The sequence below is a fragment of the Serinus canaria genome, chromosome 9 (assembly GCF_022539315.1).
Source record: "Serinus canaria isolate serCan28SL12 chromosome 9, serCan2020, whole genome shotgun sequence".
NCBI lineage: Eukaryota > Metazoa > Chordata > Aves > Passeriformes > Fringillidae > Serinus > Serinus canaria.
In genome coordinates, this window is record NC_066323.1 from 16645429 (window position 1) to 16663215 (window position 17787).

Below are 17787 nucleotides of genomic sequence, written 5' to 3' on the forward strand. Positions count from 1 at the left end.
AGATCTGCTCATTTCCCATGATAACCAGACGTTCTGCTGGCCCTCAAGGCAGCACACTGACACTGCTGGGACTCACCCCCCTCCCTGGGGTGATCTCCCATGCAGCTCTGGCTGCAGCACTGGAGGATCCCTCCTGCACCAAGGCTGCTGTCCTCCTGCTGTCCCCACCTGCCAGTCAGCCACTGTGTCCTTGCTCTGAGTTACAGCTGCAGCAGGCAGGTCCAGCCTCAGATGAACCAAAGCCCTGAATGTGAATGTGATGCCCACCATGGAGAAGGACAAGTGTCCTTTTGTTCTCTGTACCCTTCCCCCAGTGACCTGCCTCCAGTGGTTCCCCCATGCAGGAGCTCTGTGCCTCCCAGAGTGCCTCCAGCTGGCACAGGGTGAAAATGCTTCCTTGAGAAGAGATGCTCTGTGTTCAAACCTGTGCAGGTCTGGGAGAGTCCCTCCTGAGGAGTGCTCCAAACACCAGGCTCAGAGCCCAGTGGCAGCCCTGGTGGTACCACTGCTAGCCCAGAGGACAAGGGATGGGACACAAGTCCTTCTGCAGCACACACAGAGCAGCACCACTCTGTCACAGTCACATTTTCTGAACAATCCCTTCACCCAGGATTTTTCTCCTGGGAAGCTGAGAAGCCTCAGAGAAAAATGAAAACAATAATTATCTCATTTGCTTCTCCTGTGTTTTGCTTGTCTGGAATGTGTTTGGAGATTGTTTACCCCCAGTGATTGTTTCATTGGATTCTGCTGTGAGTTGTTTTCACTCACTGGCCAATCAGGCCAAGCTGTGTCAGACTCTGGAGAGAGTCACAAGTTTTCATTATTATCTTTTCAGCATTCTGTAAGTATCCTTTCTGTATTCTTTAGTATAGTTTAGTTTAGTATTCTTTAATTTAATAGAGTATCATAAAATACTAAATGAGCCTTCTGAGAACATGGAGTCAGATTCCTCATTCCTCCCTGCCACGGGGGTCCCTGCAAATACAACACCACTTTGGGACTATTCCAGGCCACCAAGGAGGATGCTCTGAGGTGTTGGCAAGCCTTAAGGGTGCCAAGATTTTTGGATGTCTTGTGTGCAGAGTTCCACTTCAACTGGAACATTTTTACTCAGGGGATTCAGATCCCATTTGCCTCTGCTCCAGCTGAGGGGACACATCTACAGGACAGCAAGAGTTTTTGAAGTGTGGCTGAAGCTTGCAGCTTATCATCCTACAAGAACACTCCTGTAATGAGAATATCTCACAACCAGTATTTCATTTAATGGCTTGCATTTACCACAGGCTACCAACATTAAAATGAGCCAAAGTGACAGCTCCACCAGCTGCACCTCCTGCTCTGCACAGCACCTGACACAGCCACTCTTCCTTTCCAGCAGATTATTTCCCCTGTAGAAGCCAGCTGCCCATAATATCAAGCTCATCCCTTTTGAGCATTGACTCTCTCTAATTCTCACTTTCTTGGTGGGCCTTTGCCATAGAAACCTTCCTTAGCAACAGAGAGGGAGAGCAGCAGCAGCTCCAGCCAGAGACATTGATGAGGCAGCCCTGGACCCTCTGTGTGCCACCTCAGGCCCTGTCTCCCAGCTTACCTTCCAGCAGATCAGGGAGTGTGTCAGGAGGCAAATGGAAACTGTTTGAGACCTCTTTTTGTTAAGTTCCCCTGGCCTGGTTTATGAACCCAGCTCTGCCAAGGGGAACAGACTGCACCCATTGAGCATTGGGGTGACAAGGATGATTTCTGATGTTTGTGGCCATGGGTACAGGGGCTGACAAAGGAACCCAGAGGGAAGTGGGGAGGGGATGAGAGCTGGAGCACCTCAGTATTGGCCCAGGAGTCACTCTGCTGAAGTGGAACAGGTAGGATGGCTTAGGGCACTGAAAACAGCCCTGAGAACTCCGTGGATAAAGAAACTCCTGAGCACAATCCCATCCTGCACAATCATTTGTGACCCTCACTGGCCAGCAGGTCTCCACTGTACCTGAGCCTCTGGGGAGTGCTGGGATCTGAGATGTTTTAGGGTTTTTCCTGACACACATTTCTGCTGTATTGGACTTAACTGCTGTTTCTTTTACTGGCTAGAAAAATGAGTATTTCCCTGTCTGAAGGAAGGCTTGCTGTAAAGAGAAAATCAGGAGCTGCATGAGACAAGGGACAACACCTCAGTCCTGCACCACCACAGGAGAGATGGCAAAGAGAAACGTGGGCAAGAAAAGCTAGCACTTCCAATTCCTAATCAGGCAGCATCCAGGCTGTAAAAGAGGTGGTGAAGGATCAGAGGCAGCATTGTTATTGCTTCTGTGTCATCCTTCCTCCAGGCTTGTGCCTTTCTGCTCCCAAGAGCTTTATTTTGGCAGGCAGATAAAGCCTGCAGCATGCTGCTCTGAATTTTCCACTTGTTTCAGGGAAGTAGCTGAGTTTGGCTCTCAGACAGGAGCAGGTCAGCTCTCCCCGTGCTGCAAAGAAAGTCTGAAGCAGAAACATCTCACCAAGGGGACACATCTCAGCCCAGGTCCAGGTCAAGCTAAAGCCAGTGGCAGCACTTCTGCTGTGGAGCCTGCTGGTGTGCAGCCTCCTTGGAGGCCAAGTGTCCTAACCAGGGCTTCCCCAGCTCATGGCAGCTCTTGGGGCAGGCACTAACCACCCCTCCCAGTCTCAGGAACCTGGACCCTTATCCTTCCATTCTCTGACTCATCCTGGCAAACACCCTGCTGCTTCCAGCATTACACCATGACTCACTGGTTAACCTGCACCACTCTCACTTCCAGCCCTCCCTGCCAGGTTTTTCATTATCTGCTCTGCTGCCTGTGGGACAATCATCTCTGGGGAGAGCCCAGGAGGTCTGCACCTCCAAACCCCTTTCCCCTGCTCACCTGTCAGCACAAGACACAATTAACACAAAACAAAATTAACCTGAATTCACAAGCCTGGCTTGTAGGGAATAGAGAACAACCAATTTGTCCTGCCTGTCCTATGCAGTGGGAGCAATTACTTTTATCTTGATGGGTTCCACAATCTGCAGACCTCTAATTACATATACAGGAAAACATTTTTCAATTTTTGTTTGCTCCTTTGGTTTCACATTTCAATATTTTCTAACTTTTATCCAGTGACAAACATTTCTGCTCTTAGATGAGGAAGCATTTGTTTATGCCTCTGACCAAGACTCTGGCCCTGAGAGGGCTTGGATTTAGCACATTTAATCAACAGCCAACTGGGGAGCAAGATACAGGCTTGCATGATTTATTTGATTTGTTTGATCTTGAAGATATGTGAAAACTTGATTATATCAAAGGCTGCTATTTATGAAGTCAGATTCTCAAATACAGAGACAAAATTCTTAATTCTTAGATGAATGCTTATTGAACTAAATAAAGGAGCCAAATGGCTTTCATTACACATGCAATATTCTCACACACTGCTGTGAGTAACAGCACATAAAAAGTTCATGGAAAAACTCAAAACTCACTAAAAGCTAACTATAACATCTCCTTCACCATCAAAAAGAGGAACTTTCAAGCCTGAGAACATTCTTAACCCAAAGCCAAAAGTGACCATGGCTCCTAAGGAAGAGGCACCACCTGAACAATAAATAAGGTGCCAAGGCTGGGCAGTGCCCAATTCCCAGGAACTGGCACAGGCTCAGGTAGCTCCATTCAGGTGCAAGTAATTCAAGACAGAGGAGCTGCCTTCAAGCCTGGCTTAGCCTCTGGCTCTGCTCTGTGGAGCAGGGAACCCCAGCAGGCTTTTGTTTCTGGAGAGGAAAGGAGCTCTGCAGAGCCAGGTGTGCCAGTGCAGGGAGCCAGGCAAAGGCAGCACAGGCAGCAAAACTCCAAACACCTGGCTTAGCTACAGGATGAAAAACCTGCAAATGTGATCCAGCATAAAGCCTACCCTTTGTGCTTTATTTTGATCACAGCCTCCCAAAAATGCTTTGCCTTCTTTTTCATCCAAAAAACATAAATAAATAAATAAATAAAAGTGTCATTCTTTATAAGTGCATTTGGAAATATTTTCTATTTCGATTAGAGAAAAACACATTGCAACTTTGTTCCTCATATTTTTGGTTCAAATAAGGAATAATTCCTGCTTTGCATGTAAATTTTCAGGAGAAAATAATTGTCCCTTCCATGAGTTCTAACTTTCCCTTTTCTGTTGTTGTTTCCTTCTCCATGACTATTAGGTTCTCTGAGCTGACAGGCCCCCAGGGTAGCAGCAGTGGCATTTCTGCCCCTGTGTGCAGCTGCAGGAGATGTGTCTTCTCAGGGGAAGGGGAACAAGGGCAGTTTTCCTCCATTCCCATTCACCTTGCCCATGCCCTGTTGCAGCACTGCAGAGGACAAACTCTCCCAAGCAGATGGCTGAAAGTCACCATGCAAGACAGGACAGATCCCCCACTGCCTCTTCAGACCTCACACTCTTCTTCATCACGAGGCAAGATGACCTTGGCTCTCCTAACACAGTATTTTCTGCCAAAATTGTGAAGCCAAATTTGCTTTCAGAACTGAATTTCCATTAGTAGTGTGAGAAAAATTCACAGCAACCTACAGCTTCCATGCATGGGGTTCACACTTTCCTCACAGCCTGAGTACCAAATAAAGAGTGTAACAGGGATTCCAGGGGAAACCTGAGCAGCAGAAAGGAATCAGAAAGCAAACATCATGGATGTGGGTAAGGAAGAGCAGATCCCCTGCTCACCCACCTGCCAGGCTGCCAGCAGCTCTGAGGGAGAAAATCTTCCTTGCCAGCCAGGAGGCTTTCTGCAAGGTGAGAGTAAAACCTACAGAGCACTTCAAAAGTGAGTCTGACTTCAAAGAGCCCTGCTGGGGGACCTACACCTGCAGCTTTTCATATTTTCCTGCCATGTTTGACTGTTTATCATTAAACTATTCATTCAGCCAGATCAGCACAACAAACCCTTTAATGGATCTTAAGCTGAAAAGCATTCAGCCTGCAAACATAGAAAGCAAAACCATAATTTTCCATGAAGAAAACTTTGATGAAATATAAAATACTATTTGTTTGCAGGGGTAGATACATTCAACCTTTTTTTCCTTCCTGTGGGCTTTTCAAGACCTAATAAATCTCTGAGCCCTTATTGACCAGGCACAGCAGGAATCCAGGATGAGGAGACCAGCTCTGAAATCCTCCCACTGCTGGTGCACTGTGCACAGGCTCACACAGGAAAAGTCTTCTTCTCATGTCTAGGTAGCTCTCATCATAGAAACATCTGCAAAATTTTCAACCAGGCTGATTCTCAACAAATCAATGAAACTTCTGATTTTTACCATCAAATGAGATGGCTCCATCTCATCAGATTCCAAACATTAAATTGAGCCATGTAAAAACCTTTTTTGCTCTCTGCCCATCCTTGTTATAGAGCCTCCATTCCCATAGGATTAGTGTGCTTCATGATTTTTAGCATTTATGCTCACAGCACCCCTCTGCAGTGGAGAAATTTCCTCCTTTTGGAGGCTGGAAACTGAGACATAGAGAGACCAAAGAGTCTGATCCAAGAGCTACAGGACCCATAGGAACTAAACTCCAAACCTGAGTCCCCCAAGCTCACACCTGTGAGTGTTCCTCAAAATCCACCAAGTTCCTTAGACTTAAGTCTGTCTCAAGTGCTTGGCATCATCACCATCATCACCTTTTTCATATGAGAGTCAGGAAGTCAGTGCTCAGGATAGAAAGGAAATCAGATGCTCTGAAATTATGAAAGCAAGTCAGGTCAGAGAATCCTGGGTAGGGTGGAGAGGCACATCCACATTATTTATCCTAAAAAATAGGCTTCTCTGGACCACACAGAAATACCCAGAACTTCTCCATTGGCAACAGCAGCACCCAGGCCAGCAGGAGCACTGGAATATTTTGAACTTGTCTTACTTTCTCAGACACTTAGTGGGAAAAAGCAGCAGAAAGTTATGATGAAAGGGATATTATGTGACTGTGTGACTGTCACATAATGGAACACTCTCTCTGAGTAATTGTGTAAAGAGCAATTTTGTGGCTTTTATTGAATAACTCTAGATAATTTAAACCTCCATAAAAGGATGGTGAAAATAAAAAATAACTCTCTTACAGGAAGACACGTCCTCACATAAAGAATTCTAGAGGTGCAACATTTAGAAATGTATTTGAATTTTAACTTTTTCAGAAGATATTGGAACGTATTAAAGGGAGTGGTTTTTGTTCAGACAGTCCAATGATTTAGTTCACAGCATACAAGTTCTGAATGTTGTGACATATGATATGTACTGCATACAGTACATGAGTGCTATACAAAACAAAATGGAAAGGAAAAATCCTTTTTAGAAAAATATTCCCAGCCACCTAAGCCAGGTGAATAAGGGAAAAGAAAAATTTCTTTGCACATCAAATATGTCTCCTGCAGCTGAGCCTACACCTACTTCACCTACCTCCACTCATACCCTTGGCACTTTAGATATCAGGCAGACTTTGCCTGAGATATTCCTGCTAGAGGGCTGCTGCAGAGCCATACCAGGGCCTCATCAATACCATCTAAAGAGCCAAAATAGAAAAATTACATACAGGGGTTTTTTGTTGTTTGTTTATTTGGGGTTTTTTTTGTTGTTTGTTTGGTTTTTTTTGGTTTTTTTTTCAAGGGAAGCATCTGCATCAAAAGATTCAGCCACTCAGCCCAACCAACCAGATTACTGGTGGCAGATCTGGAGAGCTGATTTTGGACCTTGTGCCTCCCAGCCCTCTGTTTAGCCAAGTGCTAACAAAAGTTATTAGGCATGTCACTGAAGACAAAACCACTGAAAACACACCCTGAGACACAGTGTCCAAATTTAGGGACTGTTTGGTTCTCTAATTCATTTTAGTTCCTTTCATTTTCCCTTTTAAAGGAAACATCACCACCACATCTTCCTCAAGGTGAGGATTATCTGAGCAGGGCTACTCTTGGGCTTGCTGGGGAAAAACCACCCAAGCAAACAATGACCAGCACAATTCAGTTCTCACAAGAACCCATGTGCAGTGGCAGGGAGCCAGTTTGTGATCTCATTTACACTGGGGCACAGCCATGGCAACGGCAGAGCCCAGAGCTGGAGCCCCTCCTGCTGCTCGGGAGATGGGCAGGAGTTTGCAGACAGCCTCTCCCAGCAAATGGGAAAGATCTAGATCAGCACCTGGAACGAGCAGCAACAGTCTGAACATCACAGAAAGGTTTTCCTCTCTCGTTTTGCTTGTAAGCTTTTCAAGTAAATTCCAGAAAACCCAGGCTTCAGGCAGATGTCAGCAAGACTTTGCCAAGCTGCAGAGGGAGGTCAGGGTCAGAGCCACTGTCCCGGGCACAGCTGCTTGGCCAAGGCACTCTCTGAGCCACCAGGGTGCCCTGCAGACCCAGCAGGGGCTCTGCCCCTGGGGCAGTGGCTGTGTGAGATGGGAGATGTTCTGGGGAGTGTGGCCATGCTCGGTGCTGAGTCAGACCGAGGGGGAATGACTCACCCAGAAACGTCAATGAAAGACAGTATTTCTTCTCTCCAGGCTGCCCTTGTGCCTTGTGTTGCCTTGTGCTTTTCATCCTAAAGGACAGGGTCCCTTTGCACCTTTCTGCATTACAGCTGAGCAGTTTTTAACAGCACAGAGTTTCAAAATGCTGTTCTTTCTCGGGGTTTCTCTCACAGCAGGTGCTTTGTCCTGTGCCTGATGCAAGAAACAGCTGCCACTGCAGCAGGAACCACAAAGAAGGCTGGATGTAAAGCAGAGCCAGGTTTGGGAGGGTAGGCTGGCTGCTGTTCCAGCAGACAGACACAGGACAGCCTGGCTCCCACTTTGGCACAGCAATTATCCTCCTCCACCCCTCTCCCACCACTGTGACCTGCTGTTTGCCCTAGGCATGATGTGGGAAGAGACATCAGGTCATGAAGTACATATAACCATGATGTGCACATGTTTAATAGAACAAATTGTGATTTTTTTGTACTTCATGATGTCAAGATTGTTTCAAGAAGAAGAAAAGGCAAACATTCTCCAGAGACACAGATACTGCCAGTACCAGGCTGTTCCCTGCCCCCTTGCTGGGGCCTTGTGGCCTCTCTGTAGTCAGTGATGGGCTTACCTTCAGGCTCTTGGCTCCTGAGACCTTGTACATGCTTCTCTTTGTCTTGGAAAATGGAGCTCACAGGCATCACAGGCATCTGGGTCCATTGTCTCAATCCAAATCATCTTCCAGTGAAGGTGATAGCTTTATTCTGAACAGCCTCATTACATAGCATTTGTGCATGTGCGTTTCCATCTCCTCAAACAAGGGAAACCATCTGCAGGCACAGGAACAACAAGAGAACTACATAAGAAATGGAAAAAACAGCTCTGAAGGGGATGTCTGCATCACAAGCAGGGCTGTAAATCAAGGCTACAGTCACAAGCCTATCAAAAGAGGCTGATAAGCCCATGTTAAGTTCTCTGGCATTGTCTCATGAGCCATTTTACTTGACAGCTCTGCAGGAAAATCTGTAGCTTTTAATAGCCAAGTGTAAGTCAGGGGCTGAAGAGCAGGTGACTACAAGTTGGCTCTAATTGAGGACCTAACACCATTTAGGTTAGAAACACCAAATATCATGCCCTACTTGAGACAATCCTCAGAACTGGGAGCACATCCTACCTTTCTGATAGTGCTGGGAGGTTATTTTGCACCAGACTTTAGAGGTGGTGCAAGGAACAAGAAATTTGCTGGCAGAATTCCTTCCTAAACAGAGGAAAGCTCAAACCCCAGTATTTCCATTCAAGCTGTGGCCCTAGCACAGGAGACCTCCAACCTCTCCGTGGCAGGACACTTGAGAAGGAGAGGGAGAAGAGGGTGTGCTGAGCTTCTTGCATCATCTTTGCTTTAGTCAGTTCTGCTCAGTTTAGACAGACTGCAAGTGTTCACTCTCTGTGGGTCACACCTACCCACCAGCCCATCACTGGGATCCAAAGAAGTGTTACTGAGTGTGAGCTTTACAGCAATTTTCTTACAGAAGACACAAAGAGTTGGCATTTTAATGGTATAATTAGCACCCATAAAAACTCTGCTTTCTAAGAATAGTCACAAGAAACAGAAATATGGAGTGGGAGCTTATAAAATGTTATCAGTTTTGTCATCTCTGTTGAGGAAAGCCTGCCAACTGGCCTCAATTCATCCTCCAAGGGCATAGTAAATGCTGGAAAGTAGATTTTCAAGAACAGTTTTACTCCAGCCTCCTTAAAAATCTGAACAGTTCTCTGTTGCTCCTTCCTTGAACAGCAAAGCTAAAGTATGTCACCAGACATAAAAATTCTCTGGTTAATTAATGGATTAGTTAATTGTAGTTGGCTACCATATATGAGCACTGAAGCACAAAGCAACAGTGTTCAGTTATAAATAGAGCTGACCAGAGTACAGCATTTGTACATTTATATATAGGATCCAAGAAGATGATGAGCAGCAATTGCCACTGGAATTTGCACAGGTTCATTAAACACAAACATTTCTGCAGATGTGAGGTCAGCTTTAGGGGAAAAGACAAACCAAGAGTCGAAATTTAAATGCAAACTCACTTGGCTCCAAAGCAGCACCCTTTTACTGCCCTTGCTTGGTTGCTTGTCATGGAGCTGCCCTGCTCCCATCAGGCAAATTGCTGATGCCAGACAAGCCTGTGCTGCAGCCCCTGACCCCAGCACAGCATCCCAGCACTGATGGGATCAGCCTGTGCCCCTCTGCCTCATCAGTGCCTGCACAGGTCAGTCCAACCTGCCTGTTTTCCTGGGTAACCTAAAACCCAGGTACTCCACTTTCATCACTGCAGTGTACATTCCCTCAGGTCCATCATCTTAATCGCCCTTCTAATATTGTGCTGTTGATGTGGGGTTTGGGTTTCTTTATCACCTCTGTTCTTATCTCTGCTGTTCAGAGTGGGCAAACACTGCTGGATTGTTCCAAGTCACTGCTCTCTTTCTTCACAACCTGACACACATCTTTATTCTTTGCATCTCTCTCAAGAGAGGATTAAAAAGGTAGATTTGCCTGGCTTTTGCACAGTAGTAGGGTAAACAGAGAGAAGATTAAAGAGTTATTCAGCTGAAATGACTTCTCCCTTTTTCCCTGTTTCTAACCCCTGCCCCAGACCTATGCTGAAAATCAGGTGTGGCCAAAGGCAACAAGAGCTTTTCAGGAAAATCAGATGTGGCCTAAGGCAACATGAGCTTCTCAGCACCCACACATCTGCTCATTCTTCCCAGCTGCAGGTGTACACACCCAGAGAATAAACAATAGGTCCACCCTGCTTGCCACTTACATCTGTAAATTAAGCAGGGATCACCTTGGAAAAAAACTACAAACAAAGTGACCAAGAAATTAATTAATAAACCCGTTTCACTTTTGGTGGTGTTGAATTCCCAGCACAGGAAGGAAGCTTTTGGGAAATAATTTATTTTGATAGCAAAAAGTCGTTGATTCTGCTGGGAAGCCTCAAAGATCAGCTGCAAATTCCAGTTAAAGATACTGTAATGAAGATGAGCTAATATACAGCAAGGTGTGAGGATGTGTTGGTAGAGCAGTAGATTGTGTTTTTAGCAGAGTGCAAGGGATGTTTGTGGGAAGGGCTTGTGAGCAGAGATTCAGGAGATTACAGGATGCAATTCAAAGCCCTGGAGAAAAAGCAACAGGGAAACAACAGGAGTTATTTTTAACTCTTTGATGTGTTTATGAGTTTTTAAGAGCTTTATAGACAGTACTTTAAAAAGGGGCTTGAAAAGCTGCTTTGATTGCTGGAGTGGGAAAGATGACCTTAATTATAATCACATCTCCAATTAAGGCTTAGACACTGTTTCAGAGGAAAGGAAGTGCTCCACCTATTTTGAGATATAAAATATCTCACTGAACCACCCAAAGTGGGACCATTTCAAGTTATCATAAATTCTTGCAAAGATTTCCCAAGATTAAGAACTTGCTCAGTGAGAGGAAAGACACCATGCATTTCCCCTCCTCTGAGACACAGGACTGCCCTGCAAAAGGCTTTGATAAGCCTTTTTTAAACCTTCCCTAGGATGAGGTTCTTGGAAAATATACTGAGTATTGAACACAGCCCCTCCATGAAGGGCTGATCACAAGCTGCATGCTCACCACAATATCCTAATTTGGGTAGCAAAATTTGCTCCTACACTGGAGCAAACCCACCTAGGAAATTAGGATTTTAGTTGCTATCAGTAGATGTATATTATTACTAAACTTTCTTTGAAAATACCTGATCAGCTACCATTCTTGTAAATAATTCTGCAGTTTGAAAGAAGTCCAAATATAGTTGAGCCAGTTAATTATCCACAAAAAGTGAAGGAACACAGTGCTCCTATGTAGTTTCCCATAAATCTGAGGTGCTCAGTAACAACTGGGATGGGAACTCATTGTTAGATTTTTTTAAAAAATCCCAGATTCAGATGAGAGAGAAGGGTCTGAGAGGAAAAACAAAACACAGGTGAACAATGAAAGAGTATTGTACTGAAATTCAAATATCACACATGGTTTCTTGTAGAGGGTGATCTTGTCCCCCAATGAGTTACAGCTGGGTCAGTTGCTGAAGATTGGAGGTGGGCCTGATCTTAACAGGCCACACTGCAATCAATAAGAACTAGTGATACATAAGAGTAAGGAAAGAGGAGAGTCAGATTACTGTGAGGACCTGGAGAAGTCAGTGTGTAGAGGAGCTGCCTGTATCAAGAAGGTATGAAGCTCTGATAATATGAAATCCTTGTACTATGATGATGATAGAACCTTTGCTATCTAAGACAACAGTTTCTGGCTCTGCTTGAAGACAGTCATGTTTAATGCACAGATTATCAAGCACAAATGTCTCACTCTCTTTGGAGCACTGAATTTTCTCTTTTCCTTCTGGCAAGGTGGGCCTCTTCCTTTAGAGATCCCTGCATTGCAAGACAGTCCTTTGTTCCCTGGGTTCATCTTAAGAAACAAAACAAAAGACACCTCTTGTTTCCTTTAGGGAGTGCTTTTGTCATGCTGATTTTGAGGCAGATCAAAATGTGCAAACTTGCTCCAATTTAATTTTATTTGGAAGATTAGCATTAGCCCTTCCTGTAAATATGTAGGGGAGAAATAAACTGCAGCTTTTTCACACATAAGAATCTGGAGAAAGGCAAGCTCAAATTGGAATGTCCTTGGACAGCTCCAGATGTGAATATGTTTGGATTTCCAACAGATTTTCAAGTGGGCTTCTTGGCTAAGCTCACTGGAAACACAAGGGCCATTCATGAAGGTCCAAAGAAGAGGAAAACCTTTATAATTGTCTAGCCAGGAAATCACTCAGTCATAGAAATACGGAATGATTTGGGTTAAAAGTCATCTTGTTCCAACCTCCCTGCCATGGATTGAAAAAGGTATCAAAGTCATCAGCATCTTACTGAGCAGGGCAAAAGATTTCATCCAACAAACAGGAACCTTATATGACGTGCTTCTGTTTTGTCTAGCACACAGATATTCTCTGCATCTCCCCAAGCAACCAGCAGATACCTTCTGCTCTGATGTGCCAAATCCCCACCAGTGTAAAAGCTCTAAATCCCACAACACCACAGCTGCAGTCAAGAGAATTCCTAATAGGAAACAGAACATAAATTGTAGCTGGCTTTTAGGCTTTCCTCAGCTCCAACAGCATGGATCCCTTGCATTCATTTTCACAGGAATGGTATGACTTTTTCTTTCAGAGAGGTACTGTTTTGTTTTGGTTTTTTTTAATATTACTGCATAACAACATTGATATTTGCCCAGGTCTTAAGCTTCGAGGCAAGTTACCTTCTGAGATATAAGGTATTAGTTCAGGGAAGATAGCCATTTTGAATTTAAAATTACTTTTTGTCCTCTGTCATACCCTTTCTTTTCAGTACAGCATTTGTCCACAAAAGTGCACTTCCCAAGGGGTCACACTAATACTAGAACAGCACCTAAACTGGCAAACATGAGTTAATTTCCATCCATACATACCACTCCAGCTGGAAAACCTGTCTGTTATATGCCTCTATCCAGCTGGCTAAAGCACTGTTTGACTGTATTCCTTCCTACGACTAGAAATCTTGCAGCTCTGTAGGAAAGACAGTAAACATCACAGGGTTATTAAATTTCTGCCTCAAGGTACAGCTGTGAAGAATGGGTACTTAGCAACCAGAAACAGAGGAGCACAACATGTTCCATCCTAATGGCGCATTTCACAAGGAAATACAAAAGCTCCTATCAGCCTGTAACATCTAGGCCAACACAACTGATCTCCACAAACACCTCCAAACTTGTAATTGGCAGGAAATCAGCAGATTTCAAAGCCTAACATGGTTGGCAAATGTAACTCAGGCCCCCAACTTCCTTGACATTTTTGTCCTTACCATCACCATGTTTTCCAATTGGATTTAAATGAGTAATCTCAGTTTTAAAAGGTTGGTTCAATATTTCCATTGGTTATTAAGGTCGAGGAGTCAAGAAATGAGAACGCTAATTTCTGCAAGCAGATTGCCTGACATTTGAGCAAGATTGAAAATTCCATCCATGTGGCACATTTTTCTTTGTAAAAAGTTCATATAATTTCTTAGGCATTAGTCAGCACAAGTCAGTGCTGAGTGACAAAGAAACAGCAGCCTGGATCCCCTATGCCATGTCATCCAGTCTCACTGGAATGTTCATGCCAAGGGAGTGCAGATTACACAGCAGAGAGCAAATCCAACACAGCCTGTGCATGCCTCAGGTCTGATTGGGAAAGCCACATGGGGATCTGCTCAATGGAAGGGATGAACTTGGGGGGCAGCTAAAGGACAATGTACAGGATGCCACCATATAGGTGCAGAAGAAGCAAGTGGTTTGGGCCCCAGGGGCTGGCTGTAAAAAGCTGTGTCCATGATTTCACTAAGGCAACATGAGTTATGGGAAAGGAAGGACTATTCTGGTCCCTAGGCACTGGGACATCCCATTTCTAGTGGGTGCTACCATGTCTCAGAGGCACCATGCTGTAAGACCAAGCCTGGGCACAAGGGCTGGTCAAGGCATTGGGATGTGACAGGACTGGATGAAGCTCAGGGCTCTTTTAGCTGCAGCTTTTTCAAGCTTTGCTGAGCTCTCAGAACACTCACCCTCTCTTCCTTTGCTGACAGCCAGTGGAAACCCTGCCTTCTTTAATCCCATTTCAACCTCCAGCCACATCAAACTCCAGCATGTTTCGAATCCCTTTGGCTTGGCAGCACAGGGGAAATACACCCCCAAGTGTATATCACTGAAATGGTTATTTAATGAGCCTGCTGACTTGTGTGGAAGCTGCAGCCAGAGGAAATAAAGGCTTTTAAGGCATTTTCCTGACTGTTCAATAAATAGATCTGTAGCAGCAAGAGGGCTCCTTCTTTACAGGACGTCAGAGGAACTTCATCCTGCTGGGAATCACTCAAAGCCAGCCAGATCCTTAGCTGCAAACAAGGAGCAAACTGGGAGTGCCACAGAGGGAAATACATCAGACTCATAGATGGGAATAATCTCAGGGAGAGGCCAGTTAGAGACTTTAGTTGAAAAAAAAAAAGCCTTTGGAAATGCTCCAGAGCTTCATGCATACATGAAGTGTTGAGGATTACAGCAATCTTTTCCTTCCTTTAAGATCTCACAAGAAATATATATGGTGTTGTAGAAACATTCAGTTAACTTGCACATGAAAAATAAAAGAGAGAGGAAATATATCCCCACAAACACAAAAAAATCCTCCCAAGCTTTAAATTGTAATTACAAGAAATGATTCCCTTCAGCCATGCCAGCTGCACAGTCTCGCTCTGCTATTTGCAAAGTTTAGTGTGTGGTTTTGGTTGGTTGGGGTTTTTCATCCAATTTCTTATGATTTGATTAAATATTGGCTATAATTTAGAAAGTATATGTTGGTCTGGGGTTCCTTTGAGTGATGTGACGGGGGATACAAGCTGTGCTGCTGCTGTGTCCTGCTTCCAGTGTCACTGAGACCTGAGGCCAGCCTGTCATGTCCCCATGGGCAGCTCCTGCTGGCTGGGGATAAAACCCCCTCCAGTTAGGGGCTGGGTTTGCTGCTCAGAGCCTTTTCCCTGTGTGCTCTCCAGGCAGTTGTTTCACAATACATTACAGGAGACAAAGACTGGGACCTTCTGAGTTTTGTCCTTCCTCTGGAGCTCTGTGTGAGCCAAAAGGAATGGAGGTAACCTTGCACATAACTCCCTACAATTATGTATGCAGTCCAATTATAGGGAAAGGAAGGTTACAGGCAGATGCTGAGTGAGACAGAGCACACTTATTGGCCACGTTTGACATTTCAGTCTTTTATAGGATTTTTTCCTTGTCGAAGAGCAGAATCTGGTTAAATTTTAACCAAAATACAACAAACAGAATGATCACAAATGAAGCCTGAATATGGTTGCCTCAACAGTTAAATCTGCTAACACCTTCCAAAAACTTCAGGAAAAACCAAACTCGATAAAGGACAAAATAAACTGATTTGGAGTAAGAAACAAGCAACTGTTTCTAATAACCATAATTAAAACCCTTCTGTTGGTCACCCCGCCAAATCCCTGTGGCATTCCCAGGATTTGTGAGCTCCCTCTCGCGGCCGCGTCACCAACTCCGGGCCGGTTTTGATCAGCCCAGATTGATGCGACTCCAAAGGGCAGTTTGTCATCTCCGAAGCAGGAATTGATTTTAATCTCCTCGGCAGCTCCATGAGTCACCCGAGCTGCTGCTGAATCACCGTCACAGCCGGCGGGAGGTGGGCTGTGCAGCCCGAGGGCACACGGGAGCTGGGCAGCATCGCTGCTCCAGCTGGGGCATCCCTCCATCCATCCCTGGGATGGCAGGGCTGCCTTGGGTACCAGCACGGCTGGGCTGCTCCTCAGGGCGGCCCTTCAGAAGCCATGGGGTGCCACTGCAGTGTGTGATTGTGATTGTGATTGAGGTGCCACTGCAGTGTGTGATTGTGATTGTGATTGAGGTGCCACTGCAGTGTGTGATTGTGATTGAGGTGCCACTGCAGTGAGTGATTGTGATTGTGATTGCGGTGCCACTGCAGTGTGTGATAGTGATTGTGATTGAGGTGTCACTGCAGTGTGTGATTGTGATTGAGGTGTCACTGCAGTGTGTGATTGTGATTGTGATTGCGGTGCCACTGCAGTGAGTGATTGTGATTGAGGTGTCACTGCAGTGTGTGATTGTGATTGAGGTGTCACTGCAGTGTGTGATTGTGATTGTGATTGTGATTGAGGTGCCACTGCAGTGTGTGATTGTGATTGAGGTGTCACTGCAGTGTGTGATTGTGATTGTGATTGAGGTGCCACTGCAGTGTGTGATTGTGATTGAGGTGCCACTGCAGTGTGTGATTGTGATTGAGGTGTCACTGCAGTGAGTGATTGTGATTGTGATTGAGGTGTCACTGCAGTGTGTGATTGTGATTGTGACTGAGGTGCCACTGCAGTGTGTGATTGTGATTGTGATTGAGGTGCCACTGCAGTGTGTGATTGCCAGGCTGCTCCAGGAGGATGTGCAGCCCATCCCCAGGGAAGGGTGAGGTGATGCAGGGTGCTGCTGTCCCTGGCAGGCAGGGCAGCTCAGGAGGGTGCCCTGAGCTCTAGGGGCTGATTAATGAGGGGAAAAAGAAGCATCCAGCTACCACACCGGTCTGTCAAATGAGCTACAAGGAAGGAATGGCTTGAGAGAGCAACAGAGAGATTTGCAAAACAAATCTTACACAGTTCTGAAACCAGAAGCTCCAGGGTTTGGAGGCTGAGCTGAAAATTACCTTTTTAAAAATAAAAGGTCGTATTGTACAAGTATATCACATGAGCTCTGGCCTGCTTTTTAAAGTGGCAGAACACTATTCACAAATTTATGGTATCAATTTGCAGACAGTCATTAAAGACATGACTAAGATTTCCATTTCTATTTTTAAGACAAGGAATAAAGGAAAAAAAAACCCTGCTTCTTTCACCCAAGATTCAATTCCCCCTCAAACCAACGACATTGTCTCCAAAGACTGATTGTCCTCCTACCATGAAAAGCTGGACTGTAGGTTCAATAACTTAACCCTAGACAGATTTGAGTGGTGCATAGGACAATCAATGAGTTATAGCCATTCTAACCCTGCAAAATTGCGAATTTTGGAAGACAGTTACTGAGATACATTGCAGGCATTGCGCCATGAGAGTAAACATACAGTCCTGCAAGCATTACAGAGATCCCCTCTTAGTTCTACATAACACAGAAGTTTATTGAAAATAAAAAGGTCAATAATTTAAAGTAATTAATTAAAATCCATCAATATCATTAACATTTCTTGTAGATCAATTCTACCTGCTAGATCAATGCTACCTAGTAACAAGACTATCAATACCTGGTGCAGCTCTGGGCCATATGTACCAGAAAAAACCACACATTTAGCTTGTGCAAAATTACACAAATTTAATTTCAGCTCATTTGTGTACACTCGATTACCAGGGTGCCACGGGCAAATAAGATGCAAGAATGCACACACAGCTACAACTCTTGCTGCTCTCTTTGAACCAGCAGTTATTTCATTGTAATGCAACACTGCTTTTCCTAATTTGCTAATCTGGTCACGACAATAGGGGTTGTAATAATTAAACCTCAGGTTTCTTAATTTAAAAAATTATACCCCCAAAATCTGCTCCCTTCTCCATGCTGTCTGCTGCCCCCCACCTCCCTGGCTCTCCCCAGGACTGTGAAGGATTTCTCTCATTGTATTTGTCAGACTTTGGATCCAGGTTCCAAGAGACAAACCCTCAGCCACAAGACTTGGTACC